Genomic DNA, 12,500 nt, shown 5'->3' with positions numbered 1-12,500 from the left:
TATGCTTCCTGGAATATGGTTTTTGTTTGTGTGATCTTATGGTGGTTTTATATGTACTTAAAAAACAACATTAAAATAAGAATTCTAAACATGTTTAGGAATCCCAGAAATATCTAATTCTTACAAATATGATAAAATTACCATGTCATCAAACAATTTCACAGATTTTTCTATATGTTATATATATATATATATATATATATATATATATATATATATATATATATATATATATATATATACATACATATATATATATATATAATATCTACATATATGTATATATATATATATATATATATATATATATATATATATATATATATATATATATATATATATATATATATATGTGTGTAAATATGTAAAATAGTAGAAAATTAGTGAATTTAATTTAATTAGCAAAAATTATATACTTTCGGGAATCTAAAAATGCATTTAAAACTTATTTTGAACTTACTTAGCACATGTAACCACCTGAAGCTCACATACGCAACAAACAACCAATAATTGAAAACCATAATGACTGAACTTTATACATATGTATGCACATATATACAGTACATATACAACCATATATAATTGAAAACCGTATATATATATGAACTATAATATATATATATATATATATATATATATATATATATACTGTATATATATATATATATATATATATATATATATATATATATATATATATATATATATATATATATATATATATATATATATATATATATATATATATATATATATATATATATATATATATATATATGCCTTTTTCCCCTTTTTTGAAGCAGTAAAACCAGAAGGGTGTAGCCTTCAGGTTTCTTTGCAAAACTTTAGTAGTGAGGTTCCTAGGTCCAAACTCGATTTCTTGACCCCATCAGATGCCAGTACGCATTTATAAATGAGGAGAAAAATAATATAGAAAAGCTGTGACAGGTTTAAAGCTACAAATGTAATTATTTAAATAAGAGTTCACAGTAATGCACATATTGTTTTATACTGCACTTTTAACACGGGACAGTTATTTGTTTAGCCTAAAATTGGCTCTCAGATGAGGATGGCTATAATGAAAAGAGGCGTCACGATGTAAACAAGATTAGAAATAAAAAGGTAATAGTGCAGTGACTATGTTTTCACATAATGAGTTGACGATTGGTGTCATGAAGTAAAACCTCAGAAAGAGGATCAAGAGTTTATAGGTTATTTAGAGAGAAATAAAAGCTGAGAGCAAATGTTGGTGAAAATAAGGATATTAGAATAAATGGAAGCCAGGAGATAGAACAATGAATGTTAGTATGGATGGTGCGCGAAAGGAAGCGTTTGCTTTATGCTTCCAGACCTGATGGAACAGATGATACGTCAGCAAAGAGATTAGGCTAGTCGCGATTAGCTGAATCACGGGAGGTAGTAAGGTCTCTGCAAAAGCTTTGACTGAGAAGACGGACATCTGCTGAAGTAAAAGTTAAGATGCATGAAGAAAATTTCGAGATAAATCTCCTATTGGGTAGTAAGCATGAGTGTTACAGATGAATGAAAGGAAAAACTTGAAAGTTGTTTAGATGAATCATTTTTTGCACCTGTTAATTGGATTAAGAAAGCTGAGAGAGAAACAAAATGTAGAGACAGCTGGAAACAATGAGGAAGTGACTGTAGTTGAAAAGATGGATCAGAAATTTTTTAGGGGTCTCGATCACAAGGAACACAGGTTGTTCAAAGGGAAGCAGGATTCCTACGCCTTTGGAGAAAGGTGGAAACGGTGACTTAGCAACAGTTTATTGTATAAGGGTCCAGTTTTTTATTTCAAAATTTAAAAGGGTCAACGTGGCAATGACTATTTTCCTGTTCTCACTTAGAGATAATTCATAGCTAAGTGCATTTTTCTACTGACACTCATGTATTAATCCCAAAAGGCGTATGAACGAATCCTGGTAAGGTAGGAGAACTTATATTACCCCTGTGAATAGCAAGGCATATTGCATTCAACGGTAATGGGATAGTTGTGGCTTAATATGTTAAGATTGATATCATTCAAATAATTAAATTTTTCTCTCATTCCTCTTTTATGAATTATTCTTATATTACAACAAAATTTATACCATACTTATTTTTTCTCCATGCAAGGGCTTTTCAAATCAGCTCTTATAGTCCTCTGACTGCAAGTTTAATTTATATTTTCTAACTGTCATACTAAAGAACCAGTAGAATGTCGATGTTTTTAACTGAGAGAAACGAGTTTCTTAACTACGACAAGTTTTCATAACAAGATAAATTACCGAAAAGATACAACCAAAATAATTACGCAAACACACACATACAAATATATACACACACACACACACACACACACACACACACACATACATATATATATATATATATATATATATATATATATATATATATATATATATATATATATATATATATATATATATATATATATACACGCAAATGTGTGTGTGTTTGCGTAATTATTTTGGTTGTAACTTTTCTTAATTTATCATGTTATGAAAATATATTATATATATATATATATATAAAGTATATATATATATAGTATATATATATATATATATATATATTATATATATATATGTTATATATATATATATATATATATATACATACATTAACCCACATATATATATATATATATATATATATATGTATATATATATGTTAGTTATATATACAAGATAATATATATATATATATACATGTATCATATCAAGACCCTTCCATTCCAGTATCTCTTCCCAACATCTGTCCTGGCAAGGTTTTATAGGCTTCCTCTACTCTGCCCCTTCTAACGTTTTCAAATTATGCATTCATTTCACTAAGGTCCCCCAGTCTTTCCACACGACGAACCATCTCAAAACACACCAATACTAACCTACCACCACTCTTTTCCATTTCTAACCCTACCAATTGTACGTGCGTCATATATGCAAGAAGTAAAACGGATCATTCAGCATCTTCAATCTTCTTTATTTTTATTTACATACCACACTTGCTTTCCATAGAAGCTCCAAGTTTCTCCAGTCTTTCTCACACGTCTTGCTACTTTTCTTGGTTCACCTATTCTTTGAATTATCTCTTCTCTCATTTTATCGTCAACCGTTACATTTATTACAAAATGTCTACAGAAGCCAACGTTTCCACTCGTCCACCATCCCTCTCAACATTAATTGTTTTAGCAACCTGGTTTAAATATAAAGAAACACATGCACACTTACTACTCCTCACATTTGACGCCCAACTATCTCCTCTTGCCAACACTTTTAGCGAACATCTTTCACTACTTCCGGCAAATTCTCTTCACTATCCCCAGACGGTACAGCATCACTGAGGTCATCACCCATTCCCCACCTGATTCGATTTCTTATCTCTCAACTTTACACATATGTGTAATTCCCTTTCTTTGATTTTTCGCATCACTCCATACACAGTCATAATCAACAACCATGGATACATTACATGAACACCCTTTTGCATCAAACCAGCCACTTTCGTCTCCATTTTGTAAGGAGCGCTAGCTTCCATTATAAAAATTTTAAATGTCTATGGATATGCATCTATACAAACGAACCTGAACTGGGAGGAACCTCTTCAGCTGATGACTCATGAAAATATAAAATTCAGTCGTAATTTGTTTTTATATTAAACTGCAATTTGAGATGAAGATGATTTAATAAAGCAGAAAATCAATGTTACTGCGATTACACATCCAATTTAAAATGCCGTATTGTAATTTTCTACGAAAATACCTTAATTCCGAACGCAACACCTAATAAATAGCAAATTTATCATCATTATTTTTGATGAAGTTAACCATTACTATCCTTACCACATAGTGTAATCAGCAGTCAACTGCCATTTTTTCGACCGCTGAAAAGTTAAACATTACAATCCTTCCCAGCTAACGCACTGCTTGCGGCTATAATTTTTTACCTTTGATAAAATTATTCATTAGTATCTTTACCAAATATTGCAATCTATTTTCAGCTTGTTCTATTACCTCTGATAATTAAAGTTAAATATTAATGACACCTTCGTACTTACCGAATGCATTTTTAACTATAATCTTTTACCTTGAAAACATTACAGTCCTCCTAGATAACCTAATCTGTATACAACTACAATATTTGCCTTAAGAATAGTAGTTTACTATAATTATTGTCGACATTAAATTAGAGGATAATGAAACTCACCCTAAAAAAATATCTATATATTTAAAAAATATCTATATATTTTAGTAACACTTCAGATTTTACTAATAAATTTACGGCACTGAATAACTTATCACTGACTTTCAGTTACCATTTTACAAATTTTTCTTGAGGGCATTTGAGATGCATAACACAAATGTCTGGTGAACTTATAATTTCTAAATTTTAATATATCTTTCCAGATTTTATATAAATAATGCCACCTGAACGAAGTAAGTTAGCGATATTTCCTTAATTAGGAACAGAATCAATCCTTGGCCTTCAGTGACTTGCCAAAAAAATCAAGGAAAGTAGGAATAAAATCAAAATATAAATGTATTCAGACATATAAAGTTATCTGTAAATTTTATTTGTAAGCTTTATTTCCAGCATTTTACTCAGCGTCTGGAATTAATCGTATTATTATTATTATTGTGTATTAATGTGTTATGTTATATTATTATTATTATTATTATTATTATTGTCTATCAGATCCATTTCTGGATATTTCCTGTTACTACATCAACTATACACTGGCATGAAGTAGCTGTTTTCTTATCACAGACACACACACATGTATATATATATATATATATATATATATATATATATATATATATATATATATATATATATATATATATATATATATATATATGTGTGTGTGTGTGTGTGTGTGTGTGTGTGTGTGTATGTATGCATATGTGTATGTAGAACTTGTGTATTACGCTAATCTATAGTTCATTTAATTACAAGAAATATCCAGAGTGGATCAAGACAATAATAATAATAATAATAATAATAATAATAATAATCATTAATAATAATAAAATAATAATAATAATACACAAGTCCAAACGCTGAGTAAAATGCAATAATAATAATAAATCTGTATGTATATATATAATAATAATATATATATATACTATATATATATATATATAATAATATATAATATATATATATTTTATATATATATGGTAAAATATATACATAATATATATACTTTAAATCTGTATATATATATATATATATATATATATATATATATATATATATATATATATATATATATATATATATGATATACAGTCTAAGGGTCATGTGACTATATGTCTCTACTAAGAGCCAGAAAGAAATCTAAAGGCCTATGTGTGGGATTTCATTAGTATTTAATACAAACTTTTTCTGAGTACAGTACCCTGAACAAGTGTATATTAAATACACGAAAGAGCTAGCAACCTAGGTCTTGTAACATTTCCTTCTGGTTCTTGCAATATATATATACATTTTTTTTCCGAAAAAGGTATATCTAACGGTCCTACTACTCTTGGCTGTAAACTTCCAGTAATCAACTAACTAATAAGCACCTAATTCACTGTTTAACGGGGGTTTCCTGACCAAAACCAAGTCCTATTGCTGGTGAGGAGAGTGTCATGTACTTGACCACGACGCTTCATATATATAAGATATATATATATATATATATATATATATATATATATATATATATATATATATATAATATATATATATATATATATATATTATATATATATATATATATATATATGTATATGTCTGTGTATATATGAGACGTATGAGTAAGCTTATGTATGACTTTATTACTTCTTTTAGGATATACCTTGAACTTTGCCTATCAATAAAAGTCAAGAGCTGGCAGAAGCTTTATTTATTGCTGCTTAGGATATCACGAAGACCAGCCATCTTTTCCTCGAGATCCTTCACCTCTCTGCAGTCTATGGATGAACGATGCTATCCCTTAGGGGCGTTCCTGTGAAAGAAAATAGGATGAGAAACTGATAAGTTGTACATAAGCCAGCAATTAACATAGAATAGATTCTGTACATAAGCCAGCAATTAACATAGAGTAGATTCTAAGTTAATTGATAATATATAGTTTAAAATTCAAAATGAAATGGCCAGCTAATGACTCATGTAGTGGAAAAAACATTATAAAACATGAGTTACTTCTTCCCGTTTATGGAAATAGTTGTTGACATTTATTTTTATTTTCTAAAATGACTATGTCAGCGGCCAACAAACAACATAAGCAGTTGCATAGCTATTACAGTTATATTTTACTGTATTTGCAGATAACGAACATAAAATAAGAGATGATCTGACTACTTTTAAAGTATTTGGATTTAGTATTAATCCAGAAAAGCTTAATTTACACTACATAAACTCTGTACTTATGTTAGAAAAAAACAGCAGCCTAATACAACATGATATAATGCAGAGAAGGTTGTCAGCATTTAAACCAGCCAGCATTATGTTGCAGAGAAAAGTAGTGGTTATTAATATATATATATATATATATATATATATATATATATAAATAATAGTGGTATATATATATATATATATATATATATATATATATATATATATATATATATATATATATATATATATATATATATATATGTGTGTGTGTGTGTGTATGTATGTATGTATGTATATAAATGTTTATATGAATATATATATATATATATATATATATATATATATATATATATATATATATATATATATATATATATATATATATGTGTGTGTGTGTGTGTGTATATATATATACATATATAAACATATGTACAAAAAAATATATTGTCAAAAACTGGCAATCGCATTAATTATAAATGAACATTATTAATTTCTTGGCGGTAACTTAAGTCTCCTGAAGTATTTCCCCTTTCCCAGTTCACCAGATTTGACACTATCTAAGTAAAACGTTTTCTGAATTACTGTTTCAAATACTTTTTGTTTCCTTTCATTCCGGAATCAGTCAGAATTCTCAGAATAATTCAGCTATTACGCAACTGACATTCATGAAAATGGTTTTTTCCACGCAATGTAATAAAAAGACTGAAAAGAGATTAAAATTCTGATGATGATGATAAGCAAAAGTAGATTGTAATAGCTCTTGTGGAAGTCAGTAACTCTCAACGAGAAAGGTTTAGTCAACATTCTTTTACGTAACCTGAATGAATGAGGGCAAATATATTAAGCAAAAAAGAATTTAGAATGCCTTTTTATATATATTTCATATCAGAGATGGATTCTGTGAAATATATTTTACACAGTCTCTAATGTGTAAGAAAACGTGAGACTGACAGAGATTCTAGTAATTTATGAAAAGAATATATGGATCCGTCAAGTAAGAACATCCAGATTCTCATTATTGAATATAATTTTGAGATATATAAATGTATGATTCTCAACTTTAAAGCCTCTGTTCTTGTGGTTAAATAATATATCTCTCAGTCTATAACATTTCAAGATCATAAAGTATGAAAACATGTTATTGTGTATTAAACCATTTTGATTCTTTAAGAATTTATATTCATGAACTGAGAAAACAAATTCTCTTGGGGCAAATAACTGGAACCAATAAAAAATTGACGTATTTTAATTATGGAGTCTTTGATTATTTCGATTCAAAATCTATCTTTCCAGGTTTACGAAATTATGATGATAAACAAAGCAATATGTGATTCGCCTGATTTAAAATATATTTATATTTAAAAGATCGAATGATTATAAATCTGTAACACCGATCCTCTTGGTCAAAAATTTCCGTTCTGCTTTCTGCTTTCAAATATTTCGGTTCTTCAGGAATTTATCAAGAATGAAATCACAAACTACTGTAGTTAAAATCAATTTGGATCAACAAGAATTCATGATTATGAAGTATTCATTGCACAATTCTACTGACTAAAAATAATTTGCACATATAAGGATCATTATAAACTGAATCACCCTGATTCTTCTGTCTCAAACATCTTAGATCTAAAAAAATGCGCCGAAGTTTCTTCTGCGCAATCGATTTTTCTGCACAGCTTATAATGCTATATGAAACTCTCAGCCACGGCCCATGAAACTTCATCCATGGCCTGGTTGGTTGCCTGTGTTGTTGGCACCTATATGGTACAGATTTAGCTGATCACAACTTTAACCTTCCAAATAAAATAAAACTACTAAGGCTAGAGGCTGCACCTGATATGTCTGATGATTGAAGGGTGGATGATGAACATAAAGATATGCAGCCCTCTAGCTTCTGTGGTTTTTAAGAGCTGAGGGCGGACAGAATAAAGTGTGGACGGACAGACAAAGCCGGCACAATAGTTTTCTTTTACATAAAACTGAAACTATGAAACCCAAGATTATTGCAGTTCAAAATATTTTGGACTGTAGTAGTTTATGATTATAAACCATTCCTTGACTGATTTTCTAGGTCAAGCATAATTTTGATATTAAGAAATCTTCATGATAATACAATATTGCAACGATAATTCTCATGGATCAAAATGATTTTAATATATAGGAATTTAGATCAAATACATTATATTAAATAGATTTTTGCGGCTCAAAGTAATTTAGAACTGCAGCAAATTACGATCACTAATTATGTCAAATTTTCATAGGTCAAAATGTTTAGGGTCTGCAAAGTTGTGACTACAAAATGTGATCAACCTGATTTTTTTTTTTTTTTTTTTTATGTTTCAAGATAAATTAAGTGTACAGAAATTTACGAATATAAATGATGAAAAATGATTCTTTCTGGTCAAAATAACTTTGACTATGGAAATTTATGATTATAAACTGCTCAATTTTTTGTCCTCCTTTTTTTAAAATAATATCGACATGTAAAAACTTTTTAACTAAAAAGTATCATAACCAGATTCTTCTGATTCAAAGTATTTTATGTATGTAATCTCACAGACACACACACACACACGCACACATATATATGTGTGTGTCTGAACCTAAATTATTTGGGCCAAGCAGAATCAGGTTATGATACTTTACTTACAGATCGATATTATTTTCTTACAGAATTACATATTTAGGGTAAATTTACAGTAATACAAGTATGCATATTTATGATCATAAATTACTGTAGTATATATATATATATATATATATATATATATATATATATATATATATATATATATATATATATATATATGTATATATATATATATATATATATATATATATATTATATATATATATATCTTTATATATATATATATATATATATATATATATATATATATGTATATATATAATTATATGTACTATAATTTATTATCGTAAATATGCAATATTTTGGCATATATTATATATATATATATATACACACACACACACTGGAAAATAATATCGATCTGCAAGAATTTTATATAATTAAACGTATCAATAACCTAATTCAATTTTGGGCCCAAAAATAATTTGTCTGTCAAGAATTTTATAGCTAAACGTGTCACACTGCCACATAAAATATTTGTCTGCAAAGTTATTACATACAAATAAAAAGTTATATATATATATATATATATATATATATATATATATATATATATATATATATATATATATATATATATATATATAGCTGTTATGAACCACGAGAATGAGGTTACGATAGTTATTATCATTTTGATATATAATCGTAAATTATGAAAACAACTTCTAATTGGAAAATAATTTGCTTATATAAAAGTATGATTTATAAATACATGACTACAGACTTTGAAAAACCCAATATTTAGCCTTCAAATTAATTTAAGTCTTAACGAACGTATTACTGCAACTATTGGCTATAAAAGCATTTAGTCTCTATAATAAAATAATTTGGGTTTATAAATCATGCAATGTCTGGTTCTTGGGTGTCAAAATAAATCGATTTTAATATATTAAGTATATAGATATTTTTTATTATGCATTCAATATTCGTTATTTTAAATCTGAAATGCAGTGACAACATATATGAATACCGCATTTCTGTTAAATGACATTCGAAATATTTTAAGTTATTCCAATTTTTCTTTTTAAGATATGAATATAAGACCCCCATGAACGCCATGTATTGTGTTACCGTCAAATGTAAGAACGTGGTTGTTAAACATCTTTTAATATAAAAATAATGTATATGAGTAAAATAAACACAAATTAGGAATATTTTTAGTTCATGGTTTTGGTTACCAATTATCGAGCATTTGAAATTTTACTTATGTACGTCATCGTTGCTATTTTTCTATACGCTTTTTAATATTAACCGAATAACGATTTGTCTTATGCGGTATCCTCTGATAAAGCACGCAGCTAATATAGGCATTTACAATTCCGTCTTTGCAAATCTATTTCAGTTTACCGCTACAAGAAATCCGACCACTTATTCATGTAAATGAATACTTGTATATGTGTATGCATTTATAGAAGAATGTAAACGTACACAAGCCTTAACCTTTAACAAAAATGTCTTCCTCAAATTGTGTCACTTGCCTGGATTCCAGACATTCCAGGAAAAGGTAACAGAATGTCTAACGATCTTGGAGTTGTTTTAGTGTCGTTTAACAAAACAAGAAACTCATTTAGGCATCTAAATTCCGTCTTGGCAAATGTATTTCGGGTAACCGTTCCAAAAAAATCTGGCCGTTTATTCTTATAAAATGTAATACATGTATAAAAGTAGATACACACAAGTCTTAACCTTTAACAAGTTTATGTATGCATGTATAGAAGCATGCAAACATGCACAAGTCTTAACCTTTAACAAAAATGTCTTCCTCAAACTGGGTCACTTGTCTGGATTCCAGACATTCCTGGAAAACGAAACAAAACGTCAACCGATCTCTGAGTTGTTTTAAAATTCCCTTCAGTGCGTTAGGCCCTCCTCCGCCTTTTCTTAAAATCTGTGAATGAGTCTCGAGTAAATATTAATTCCCCGTGTAAAATCCATTTTTGTATTCTCAGCTGGTGGTATTTACATAAGAGTTCCGCGAATGTCTTCGTCAAAGGAATGTAATTGAAGACGTTGTCTCCAGGTGATTTAAGGGGCATTGTTATATATAATAAAAAAATTTACTTTTTTATGTGATTAATAATATTTTGTGTTTGCTTTTTCCCTATAGTTTTACAATAAAAAATTTAAAGTGGGTATTTTAATGAAGTAACTGACACTACCTGATATGGATATCATTTACACAGTATATTTAAGTGCTAATCATTCCTTGTTACCCAGATGACATAAAGACAACCATTTTCACTGTGGGTGGAAAATCTTTGGTGAAATAGGTATTTAATAAATTAGGTGAATCTCATTATGGAAGCACATATGAATGTAAATAATTTTATATTTCCTTTACATACACAGTGTTACACGAAAAATATATGCAAATAAAAATATATACGCATTTCGTAGAAAATTTGCCCTATTTTTCAGTTTTCTTTAAAAGAAAACTATTGTGCCGGCTTTGTCCGTCTGTCCGCACTTTTTCTGCCCGCCCTCAGATCTTGAAAACTACTGAGGCTAGAGGGCTGTGAATTGTTATGTTGATCATCCGCCCTCCAATCATCAAACATACCAAATTGCAGCCCTCTAGCCTCAGTAGTTTTTATTTTATTTAAAGTTAAAGTTAGCCACAATCGTGTTTCTGCAACCATATAGGAAAGGCTACCACCGGGCCATGGTTAAAGTTTCATGGACCGCGGCTCATACAGCATTAATCGAGATCACCGAAAAATAGATCTATTTTCGGTGTCCTTGATTATGCACTGTATAGAAAACTCGGTTTTTTTTTTCTTCAAAATACCCACTTCCTCCCTGATTTCTCAACTATCGAATAAAACTTAAAACAGCTGCTGGACTGGCATTTTGACTACAAAAAAAAAAAAATAGCAATTAGAAATTACAGATTTAAAGAAGATATTTAACAGAAAATGTCAACGACATTAAAATGAGGTCTTTCTCTTTTGCAGAAAAATATAGAATGAACAAAAAAAAATAAAAGTTCTGGTATCCAGAATGAGTGGATACATGTGATAAAAATGTATTGGAAGGAAGGAGCCTTAACATCTAGGAAGCAGAAGTTAGAAGCGCAGCTTGTGAGCCTCCCGTGTAGGTAGAAGTGGGTGGTGTAGGGAAAATTTTTCTGCATCAGCTGTTTACCCACGAATCAGTGGTTTGGGCGTGAAAGTTGTTGTCTTTTGTTTTCTTAAGACCCAACCTTCAAAAAAAGGAATGGCTAAGAATTTTAAATATACATATATATATATATATATATATATATATATATATATATATATATATATATATATATATATATATATATATTTGTTTATTTATATATATATATATATATATATATATATATATATATATATTTGTTTATATATATATATATATATATATATATATATATATATATATATATATATGTTATAATATACATACATACATATATG

At 28.3% G+C, this 12,500-nt stretch overlaps 1 long non-coding RNA gene across 1 annotated transcript in view; it reads right to left on the bottom strand.

The window, feature by feature from the left end:
* Positions 1-5,896: 5,896 nt before the first annotated feature.
* The window catches only part of LOC136834408 (uncharacterized), an 847,209-nt gene continuing 840,605 nt past the window's right edge, over positions 5,897-12,500 (bottom strand). Inside the window, exon 7 of the long non-coding RNA XR_010851789.1 lies at positions 5,897-6,015. This is a non-coding gene — a long non-coding RNA (uncharacterized lncRNA). The remainder of the gene's footprint in view (positions 6,016-12,500) is intronic.

Source organism: Macrobrachium rosenbergii, chromosome 53 (assembly GCF_040412425.1).
Source record: "Macrobrachium rosenbergii isolate ZJJX-2024 chromosome 53, ASM4041242v1, whole genome shotgun sequence".
In the NCBI taxonomy this organism is placed as follows: domain Eukaryota; kingdom Metazoa; phylum Arthropoda; class Malacostraca; order Decapoda; family Palaemonidae; genus Macrobrachium; species Macrobrachium rosenbergii.
The sequence above is the reverse complement of the archived record's forward strand: the minus strand, read 5'-3'. Positions and strand labels throughout refer to the sequence as shown.